This window comes from Taudactylus pleione, unplaced genomic scaffold (assembly GCF_031769625.1).
Source record: "Taudactylus pleione unplaced genomic scaffold, aTauple2 ptg000189l, whole genome shotgun sequence".
NCBI lineage: Eukaryota > Metazoa > Chordata > Amphibia > Anura > Myobatrachidae > Taudactylus > Taudactylus pleione.
This window is the reverse complement of record NW_028284591.1, coordinates 3,999,468-4,010,263: the sequence shown is the minus strand read 5'-3', so window position 1 is coordinate 4,010,263 and position 10,796 is coordinate 3,999,468. Positions and strand designations below refer to the sequence as shown.

General features: G+C 49.2%; 1 long non-coding RNA gene across 1 annotated transcript; it reads right to left on the bottom strand.

Annotated features, from left to right (window-relative positions):
- Positions 1-2,198: 2,198 nt before the first annotated feature.
- Positions 2,199-8,129, bottom strand: LOC148519503 (uncharacterized). The gene is made up of 3 exons (XR_015878932.1): positions 8,001-8,129; positions 2,928-3,071; positions 2,199-2,631 (listed from the first exon to the last, which is right to left on the bottom strand). It is a non-coding gene; the product is annotated as an uncharacterized LOC148519503 (long non-coding RNA).
- Positions 8,130-10,796: the final 2,667 nt, after the last annotated feature.

The window sequence follows — 10,796 nt, the reverse complement described above, 5'->3', positions numbered from 1 at the left end:
AACTCGCTTTTCATTTCATATTACTGCTACTGCTACTTTTAGTACATTGTTCTCAAGTGATGATGACTGTTGAATTGTGATTGGCTCTTTTTTCATTTGCTTGCCAGTGATTGGTCTGATTTCGCAGTTTGCGTTTTACAGGTCATAGGGGTCTATTTACTAAGCAGTGTTAGGAGAAGTGAAAAGTGATAAGGTGCCAGCCAATCAGCTCCCAACTGTCATTTTTCAAACACAGCCTGTGAGATGGCAGTTAGGAGCTGATTGGCTTTTCACTCTTCACATCTCCTAACACTGCTTAGTAAATAGACCCCATAGTCTTCTTATAATTGTGTCTGACAAGGGATCAATTCACTCAACAAAGCTAGTTAATGCTGTGTGTAGAATATTCTTTCACAGCGGAATGCTCTGAGCTTCCTCTGTTCCTGGCCCCATAGCCGCTGGCCTCTAGGATTCTGCGTGACTCTCTCTGGAGGGTCCGACCTCTGATGTGCAGTTGTGCATGCCCGGCTTCGCTGCATGTTCTCACTCCTCGTCCATACTGAGCAGACGTGTCCCTTGAGTAACTCCAGGATACTGCCTCCACCACAGTTACTACTACAAGTACCGCTGCTGTTACCACCATACAAACGAAACATAGAGTACATACTGCACCTGGCGCACTACAGAGCCCAGCATCCCCTGTACACTCCAAGCTGCAACTGTGTTATCCCTATGACCTGTATCTGCTATTAACCCGGTGTTACCTTACTGCCTGCCTCTACCTGGATAATAAACCAATGATCTCATTAAGCTGTCTGCTGTGTGGACTTAGGGCCTGATTCAGAGCCGCTCGTAAGCAGCCGCTCGTTCGCTCCGAGCGATGTTTGCCCAACTGCGCATGCGTACGGATCGTTATACGCATGCGCGAACCAGTCAGTGCGGTCGAAATTCATATGCTCACAAAATAGCGAATGCCTGCTATTTTGAGTGACAGAATGAGGCGTATGTGGGTGGTAACGGGGGAAGGTGCTTGATAACGGGGAGTGGAGATCCGATCGCAGGCGTGCTTAAAGGTCAAAACGGGCATTTTATGGGTGAGCATAATTAATACAGCAGCGTCATCGACCACGTCACTGGGTTATTTTATAGCCAGAACTGCTCGCAAAATTGTGGTAGCAAAAACCAACCACAAGCATAGCGAGCAGTTCATACGCTGGTCGATGTACTCGATAAATCTAATAAATAGCGGACATGACGTAGGATGCGAGCGGCCAGGGGGCGTATTTCTTCAAAAAACGATCGCAAGTTTTGTTAGCTCGTTCAGACCTAGAGGCGTGAATAGACCGCAAACAGCGAACGGTTCATTTGAATAGCCACCCCTATTTTCTGGACGAGCGAGCGCTAATTGCGTCCGGCTCTGAATCAGGCCCAGACCTCCATTCACTCACCCACTATGCAACTCTGCCAATATAGAATTCGATGGCTCTAATTAAATATGGATTTGCCAGGTTGTCTGTCCCCCAGAAAGGAAAAGAACTTCTTTTTGTTTTGTGCTTCTTTTCTAAATGTCTGTAATGGTGTATTGCAGCCACTTAACACTAGATACTGTATTTACATCATGAGCTGATATTTACAGCGAGTTAACAGTAGGGATGTGCACCGAACCGTTTTTGCTGGATTTGGATTTGGTTCTGATTCGTCGTCCAGATTTGGATTTGCCAAACCGGCCGTGACTGGATTTGGATTTGGAGTTGTTTACAAAAATTGCCAAAAAAAGCTAAAATCACATATTTTGGGCCTTTTTTTTGTTTCTAGAGTATTATTAACCTCAATGACATTGATTTACAGTAATTTACAGTCAATTTAGACCACATTACAGCTCACAATATCGTTATCACCATTATTGGCCAAAGGCTGCAGTGAGCTGGCTAATTGCTAAGCGACAGAGCAGCGGCACAGACACCACAGTTTAAAGTAGAGATGTGCGCCGACCCCCGTGTTTTGGTTTTGGATCTGGATCGCCCCTGGTTTTGGATCTGGATTATTTTGGACAAAACCTCCCTTCCGTGTTTTGTTTTGGCGTTTTGGATCTGGATTTGTTTCTTAAAAAATCATAAAAACAACTAACATCACATAAAATGGGCCTGTTTTTATTCCCACAGTATTATTACCCTCAATAATATTTATTTCCACTCATTTCCAGTCAATTTTGACCACCTCACAGCTCACTCTATTGTTTTCATCCAGTTTAGGCCCAAAATTTGCACCAAGCTAGCTGACTGACTAAGCTAAGTGACAGCAGTGGGTGGCACAAACACGTGGCAGTTCAACTTCCAACATAGCACATCAGGAAACAAATGTTTTTATTATTCAAGAGAGGCCTGAGGGAGTTGGAATATGTATGTAGTTGAAGGCAGGGACAGGAAGGGTTGATTGGTAGTAAATTAAATTTTTCAATTCTAAAGTAAATTTATGAGGGAGAGGGTAGGGGAGGAGGCATTTACAAAAAAATATTTTACTCATTCACATCAGTCCTTGCCCCAGAAGAATTCATGAGTGCCATGCCTGCTGCTGGGAGTGGATTTGCTCATCCCAGAAGGGGACCAGGAAGACTTCTAGTAGTGCTTTCTACATGAAAAAGCATTTCCCAACCTGTACAGGGACATTAAAAAAAAACATAGTTAGTGGCCTCCAAACTGCCATTTAACCAGCACAGATTTAAGATTAAGGGGTACATTTAATTTACTAAAGTGAGAGTTTTTACAAGTGCATTTTAGAAGTGATGTTGCCCATAGCAACAAATCAGATTCTACTTAACATCACTTACCTAGCACCTTCTAGAAGATAATAGTTAGAATCTGCTTGGTTGCTATGGGCAATATCACTTTTAAAACTCACTTCTAAAAACTCTCACTTTAGTAAATTAAATTTACCCCTTAAGGTCTTACGTTGTGTCTTTCTTTAGAAACCTGTGCCAACTTCTGCTGCTAGGAGTGGATTTTAATTCCAGAAGGGGACCAGGAAGACTGCTTTCCAAAGCAATTTACTGTAAAATAATCCTTTGCAAAGTTTCCACATGAACATTTCCCAACCTGTACAGGAACATTAAAAAAATCATAGTTAGTTAGTGGCCTTCAAACTGCCGTTGTTCACACTGTCCACTTAACCAGAGCAAAATGATATGTGGACAAGCGGAACAGAGCAGCAAATGCAACATTTCAGATTTAAGGTTCAAGTCTTAAGTTGTGTCTTTATTGAGAATTCTTGAGCACCATGCCTGCTGTTGTGAGTGGATTTTCATCCCAGAAGGGATGAAGACATTGTTTCATCTTCCCAACGGACACAGATCTGAAGAGATGTAAATAACTACTGGCAGGAAAAAGAGGCAATTTGGAGGCCCTTACACAAAACTGCCTTTGCTTTACTTGAGCTGCCCACCTTCTAGTGTATACGCAGAAAAAGTTTTCAGCACAGCCAGGAACCTTGTCAGTGATCAGCCTGAGACTGCTTCCCCAAAATGTGGAAAAGATGATGTCCATTAAAATGAACTACAAATTCGACGAGAAAAACCCTTACCGTCAATAACGTGCAAAAATTACAGAGGCAACTGAAATGGTGGATTCCAGCGGGCACAAATTAATATTGTGTGTTGATGATGCATACATCACCCCAGATTATACCATCACCCAAGCCTATATCGTCATCCCATCTTGTGTTGTGTATAAATTACAGCTGCGCTCCCTGTTAGATTGGGCATTCATTGTCCACTTTAGTGGATGTGAGCTCCTTTTTAGTCCATATCATCACCACACCCCCTACACATCTTCTGACCTGGGCTACAGGAGGAGCAGCTGCACTCTGGAATACGGTTGCATGGAGTTGTCCCTCTGCCTCGCTGAAGTTCAGGTAGAAGGGCCATGGGTAGGTACTGGGAGTAGGGACACTATAATCGGAGAATGCAGTTTTAGCTGCTTTATTCCATTTTTTCAACTACATACTTATGCAAATCTCAGCAGAGGTGTTTGTGGCTAACGCGCACACATACACAGAAAAAAAACACGATTGATTGGATTAATTTTTGGGGGGCACTTGGGGGGGAGAGCACTCAAACGAGGCAGCAACCTCTTGATAAATGACACAGGCAGCACCCCTGCACAGCTGCATTGCTGGTGATAAGGGTAGCTAACACGCGCGCACACACACACAAAAAATACATTCATTCATAATTCATTTTTGGGGGGCACTTGGGAGGGAGAGCACCCGAACAAGGCAGCAGCCTCTTGATAAATGACACAGGCTGCACCCCTGCGCAGCTACGTTGCTGGTGATAAGTGTGGCTAATGCGCACACACACACAAAAAAACCACATTGATTGTTTAGATTAATTTTTGGGGGGCACTTGGGAGGGAGAGCACCCGAACGAGACAGCAGCCTCTTGATAAATGACACAGGCTGCACCCCTGAACAGCTACTTTACTGGTGATAAGTGTGGCTAACGCATACACACACAAAAAAAAAACACATTGATTGATTGATTGATTGGATTAATTTTTTATGGGCACTTGGGAGGGAAAGCACCCAAACGAGGCAGCAGACCCTTGATAAATGACACAGGCAGCACTGTCTCCTGCGCAGCTACTTTGCTGATAAGTGTGGCTACTGCACATGCAGAAACAAAAAAAACACTTAATTTTTTTACATTTTTTTTTGCACTGGGTGGGCTAAGAGCACCCCTGAACGAGGCAACAGCACCTTAATAGACACAGGTAGCACCCTGCACAGCTCACACACAGAAAAAATAAAAAAATATCACACTGGGGGTGAAGAGCTTCCCTGGACAACACAGCAGCAGACCTTATGGACTGCAGTGACACAGAAGCCACTGAAGCCCCCCCTCTTCTGGCTGCAGCACAGCTCCTAGTATAGTAGATAGAGTAACACAGGCACAGCCCAGCACAGCAGCCAGCCCTAGTATGGAGTGCACAACAGCCAGCCAGACCCTATGACAAGTGTGACAACAGCCAGCCAGCCCCTATGCAGCAGCCAGCCCCCGACAAGTGACAACAGTAGCCAGCCCCTTAAACACAGTCAGCAACAGCACAGCACAGCCCCCTACTTCCTCTTCATTCTCCACAGTCAGAATGAAAATGGCGGCAATCGCAGGCTCTTTCATACGATCCAAAACCTGCTAGAATCCGACAGCGGGATGATGACGTTTTGCCTCGTTTCGAGATTCGAGTCAGGCGGGAAAACCCGAGCCGACTCGGATCTGCCTCGTATCTCCTAAGTTCGAGTGGGTTTGGATCTCTGAAATCCGAACCCGCTCATCTCTAGTTTAAAGCACATCTGTAAAACATTGCCACTCACTACTGAGTCACAGTACTTGTGTGTTATGGACAAACAGAGGGCTAAGGCCCAAGGAGTCACGGTGCTTTTATTTTATACACAGAGGACAAAGGCCCACAAAGTCACGATGCTTGCATACACAGAGGGCTAAGGCCCACGGAGTCATGGTGCTTTTATTTTATACATAGAGGGCTAAGGACCACAAAGTCACGATGCTTGTATACACAGAGGGCTAAGGCCCACAGAGTCATGGTGCTTTTATTTTATACACAGAGTGCTAAGGCTCACAAAGTCACGGTGCTTGTGTACACAGAGTCACAGTGCTTTTATTTTATACACAGAGGGCTAAGGACCACAAAGTCACGGTGCTTGTATACACAGAGGTCCTAAGGCCCACGTAGTCACGGTGCTTGTATACACAGAGGGCTAAGGCCCACAAAGTCACTGTGCTTGTATACACAGAGGGCTAAGGCCCACAAAGTCACTGTGCTTGTATACACAGAGGGCTAAGGCCCACAGAGTCACGGTGCTTGTATACACAGAGGGCTAAGGCCCACAAAGTCACGGTGCTTGTATACACAGAGGGCTAAGGCCCACAAAGTCACGGTGCTTGTATACACAGAGGGCTAAGGCCCACAAAGTCACTGTGCTTGTATACACAGAGGTCTAAGGCCCACAGAGTCATGGTGCTTGAATACACAGGGGGCTAAGGCCCACAGAGTCACGGTGCTTGTATACACAGAGGGCTAAGGCCAACGGAGTCACAGTGCGTGTATACACAGAGGGCTAAGGCGCACGGAGTCACGGTGCTTGTATACACAGAGGGCTAAGGCCCACAGAGTCACAGTGCCTGTATACACAGAGGGCTAAGGCCCACGGATTCACGGTGCTTGTATACACAGAGGGCTAAGGCCCACGGAGTCACGGTACTTGTACACACCGAGGGCTAAGCCCCATGGAGTCATGGTGCCTGTATACACAGTGGGGTAAAGCACCAAAAAATATGTTAGTTTTTTTTTTTTTTTTTACACACAGCCATTTGTGAGCCTCGACACTTTAATCAGTATAGCGGAGCAATGCAGCATACATTAGCATGCAGTCAGTGTGCCCCCTTACACAGTCACTTTTGCCAGCACAGCCACTTGTGAGTCTCTGGACACAGCACTAGTGTGCCCCCTATACAGCCACTTTGCCAGCACAGCCACTTGTCCCACTCAGGCAGCCAGTGATCAGTAGAGCATTGCGCAGCATACATCAGCGTGCAGCGAGCAGTTCCCCCTATACAGCCACTTGTCCCACTCAGCCAGCCTGTAGCAGAGCAGTGCGCAGTCCGGAGCGTGCAGGAGAAATGGCGCCGAGTCGCGGGACTCGGTGCCTTATGTAGAGGTGAACTCTCACGAGGATCCGACGTCAGGACTCTGACGTTCGGCTTCACAGTGGGGATCCTAGTCGGCGGGAACACCCGAGCCTCGGCTTGGGTGGACTCAGAACCCCAATGTTTGGAGCGGTTCGGATCCACAGAATCCGAACCGCTCGTCCCTAGTTTCCAGTAACATTTTCTAGCAGGAAAGCAGCGACAGAAGAATTATAATACGCTAACAGAGCCATAAGTAACATCAGCAATAATAAACAATGTTGATAAGTATTGTTAAATTATACAGTACATACATAAAAATGAGCACAACATACAAAAGAATACATACAAATGAAGTTAATTAATATAATGAATCATTGTGTGGCTTGCTGACTTTCAAATCCCTACATACAGTAACCAGGCATACTTACTGGCATCGAGAGGGGGCTGCCAGGTCGGTGCAGCAGGGAGGGTGGGGAAGGATTTGGGGTTTTTTTGGTAAGCGAGTATATTTTTTGGCGCCCCCCTATGCAGTGCCTCTTTTACAGTGCCCCCGGTAGTGGTACCCCTTCTGCAGTGCCTTTTAAACAGTGGCCCCAGGTGAAGTTCCCCCCCTATGCAGTACCCCCAGTATTGCCATTTATATAGTGCCCCCAGTAGTGGTCCACACCTTGTAGTGGCCCTAGTAGTAGTCCCCCCTCTTGTAGTAGTCCCCCCATGGTTGTGCCCCCAGTGGACGTTCCCCCCCCTATGCAGTGCCCCCAATAGTAGCCCCCCTTGTAGTGCCCCCAGTAGTAGTCCCCCCTTGTAGTGCCCCCAGTAGTAGTCCCCCCTTGTAGTGCCCCCAATAGTAACCCCCCCTTGTAGTGCCCCCAGTAGTAGGTGACAGGAAGAGGGTGACAGCATTAGGTGACAGGAAGACGGTGACAGCATTAGGTGACAGGGAGAGGGTGATGACAGGGAGAGGGTGACAGCACTAGGTGACAGGGAGAGGGCGACGACAGGGAGAGGGTGACAGCACTAGGTGACAGGAAGAGGGTAACAGCACTAGGTGACAGGAAGAGGGTGACAGCACTAGGTGACAGGAAGAGGGTGACAGCACTAGGTGACAGGGAGAGGGTGACAGCGTTAGGTGACAGGGAGAGGGTGACAGCACTAGGTGACAGGAAAAGGGTGACAGCACTAGGTGACAGGGAGAGGGTGACAGCGTTAGGTGACAGGGAGAGGGTGACAGCGTTAGGTGACAGGGAGAGGGTGACAGCATTAGGTGACAGGGTGACAGCCATTGCATGACAACTAGAAAGTAATTAAATTGACTTACCTGGGGCCAGAACTGCAGCACGTGGATGGCTCTTCCCCTTCCTAACCTTGGACCTAAACGCTGGGGACGGAGATCGTGACGTCAGATCTCCGGAGTCCAAGCAGTAGCACAGAGAGAAGAGGAAGCTGGGGATGGAGGGGAGGAGCTAAGGAGAGGGGAGAGCGAGGCCCCTCCTCCAACTCCAGCCGGGCAAAGACTCCTGTAAGATGAGTCACTCAGGAGGGGAGGAGTTGAGGGGAGGGGAAGAGAGTGGCCACTCCTCTCCCTCAGGTCGTCCCCGACCTGTCATTAGTGAACTTGTGGGCTAGTGTGAATTACAATGAGTCACACTGACTCCTTTTATGCCGCTGCGCAGCCAGACACAGCCGTTCAGGCAGCGGCTGTGGCTAGTTGCGCAGCGGCATAAAAGGAGTCAGTGTGACTAATTGTAATTAATTTCCGGCATCTTTGGGGGACAGTGGCTGGACTCTGCCGCCCTTATAACTTAGCGCCGTACACGACTGCGTACCTGGCGTAATTGGCCGGCCGGCCCTGCGCTTGGGGAGGGGGGGCAGAGGACTTGCCTACTCTTGCGGGGTGCCAGGAGTGGCACCCCATTTTCGAGAGGCTCCCGACAGTCCCAGGAGAATAGGCAAGTATGTAACCAGGGCTCAAGGATGCTGAAGCGGCTACTGTTACCTTACACCCCCATTCGCTTACCTCGATCTGCAGATGAAGGACTATTAGCCAGGGGTGGTTTAAGAGAGGAGGGTACCCGTGTGCTATCTCCAAGCTGGGCCCCTCCTCACTCATGGCACAGTTGCGAGTAGACTCTGACACTATATTCTACATGCACAAATCGCCTTGGAAACGATGGCCTTGCCATTTTCGCATTGATTTATGTAGCGTTGATACCAGGCTCTGCACAGTTGAGTATGATGTATGGTTGCAGGGTGTGCGGTGTGGCCCCCTCTGGACCCAGGGGTCCGTGGGCACTGCAGAATCTGTACCCATTATAGATATGCCCAGTGGTGGCTTGGGGGTGCGGAGACTTGTGGGGCGTGGTGGCGGGGGGCTGCAGATTCCATGCGGGCTAGTCCAAATGAAATCTGCTGAAAACGGCCCTCCAAAAATGGCCACCGCCTAGGAGGAGTCATATGCTAGAGGTCCTTCTGGACCTCTAGCATCTGTTAGTCACCCAGGCAGGGCGGTAGTGTGGACCGCACATAAGTGCAGTCCGCACTACACTACTAGTATAACAAACAAGGCACCGGCAGCTGTGTGTTTGTTTTAGCAGCCGATGAGAGTCAGATAGACTCTCATCGGTTGCTTGCCTTTCGCCCACTGCTGGAGCTGGGCTCTTCTGGCTTCCGTAGTTGGGGATGGGAGAGACGTCTCTCCCATCATGCAGAGTGGGCCAGCCCGGGAGGATGCCGGATGGAGGAGCGGATGCCGGAGCGTGGATCAAGGTAAGTGGATTTTATGTGTGTCTGTCTGGTGGGGGGGGATGTTTACTACTACGGGGACTGCATAGAGGGGGATTACTACTGGGGCAATGCTGGGAGGCTACTACTGGGGCACTGCTGGGGGGGAGGACTATCACTGGGGGCACTTGTGGGGGGACTGCTACTAGGGGCATTGCTGAGGGGGACTACTGGGGGCATTTCTGGGGGGGACTACTACTGGGGGCACTGCTTGGGGGACTACTACTGGAGGCACTGCTGGGGGTTTAGTACTGGGGTCACTATATAAGGGGGACTACTACTGGGGGCATTATATAAGGGCACTGTATATGGGGACTACTACCTGGGGCACTATATAAGGGGCACTACTGGGGGGCACTGTATAAGGGGCACTGCATAAGGGCTTGTGTAGCTATCCGAGAGGGGGGGGGTGCAAGGTTGAAGAAATGCCTAGGGTGCCAAGAAACCTTGCACCGGCCCTGCACCCAGGGGCTCCCGCGCGCGCTGTACTGTGCTGAGGAGACGGAGGAGTACAGCCGCTTCCTGCTGTCTAACAGGTACACATACTGGCTCTCTCTCCTCTTCCTCTGGGCTGATAGACACCGGTGGGAGGAGCCGATGGGTCTACAGTGGCCACAACCTGACGCCCCCACACCCAGGCCACTCAGGATGCTGGATGTGTACCAGATGCTGCTGTGTGCAGGCTGCAATGCTCTGTCTCTGTGTACTGGAGCAATGCTCTGCTTTTGTGCTCTATCTGTGTACAGGAGGGATGATCTGTACATGATGCTCGTTATGGTGATGATGATTGGTGCTGTGTGAAACATGGTGTACTGTACATATAAATGCAGTGTGAGGGATGCTGACGGTATAGGATGCTTTATACGACTGGGAGGGATGCCCTGTGACTAGGAGCATTGCTCTGTGAATTCAAAGTAGCACCGGCGCCCCCATATACATACACTCCCAAATATATATATTATATCCCTGGCAATGAGCATGGAGCCCCTGGCAATGAGCATGGAGCCCCTGGCTACGGGTATGGAACACCTGACAACAAGCATGAAACCCCTGGCAACAAGTATGAAACCCAGAGACCCCGTGCATCTAGCATGAAACCCCTGGTAATGAGCATAAAACCCCTGACAACGAGCCTGAGACCCCTGACAACGAGCAGGTAATTTGAAAGTAATTAGAAGCCTTACTGTGGGGCATCAACCGCAAGCTCCGGAGTGATTTTGGCTCTAACAGAGCCAAAATCACTCCCACTGACATCACTAGTGATGTCAGTGGGCCGGCTTCTGACGGGAGGCGTTCCCGTGGGAACGCCCCCGTCAGGGAGGCACGCCCCCGG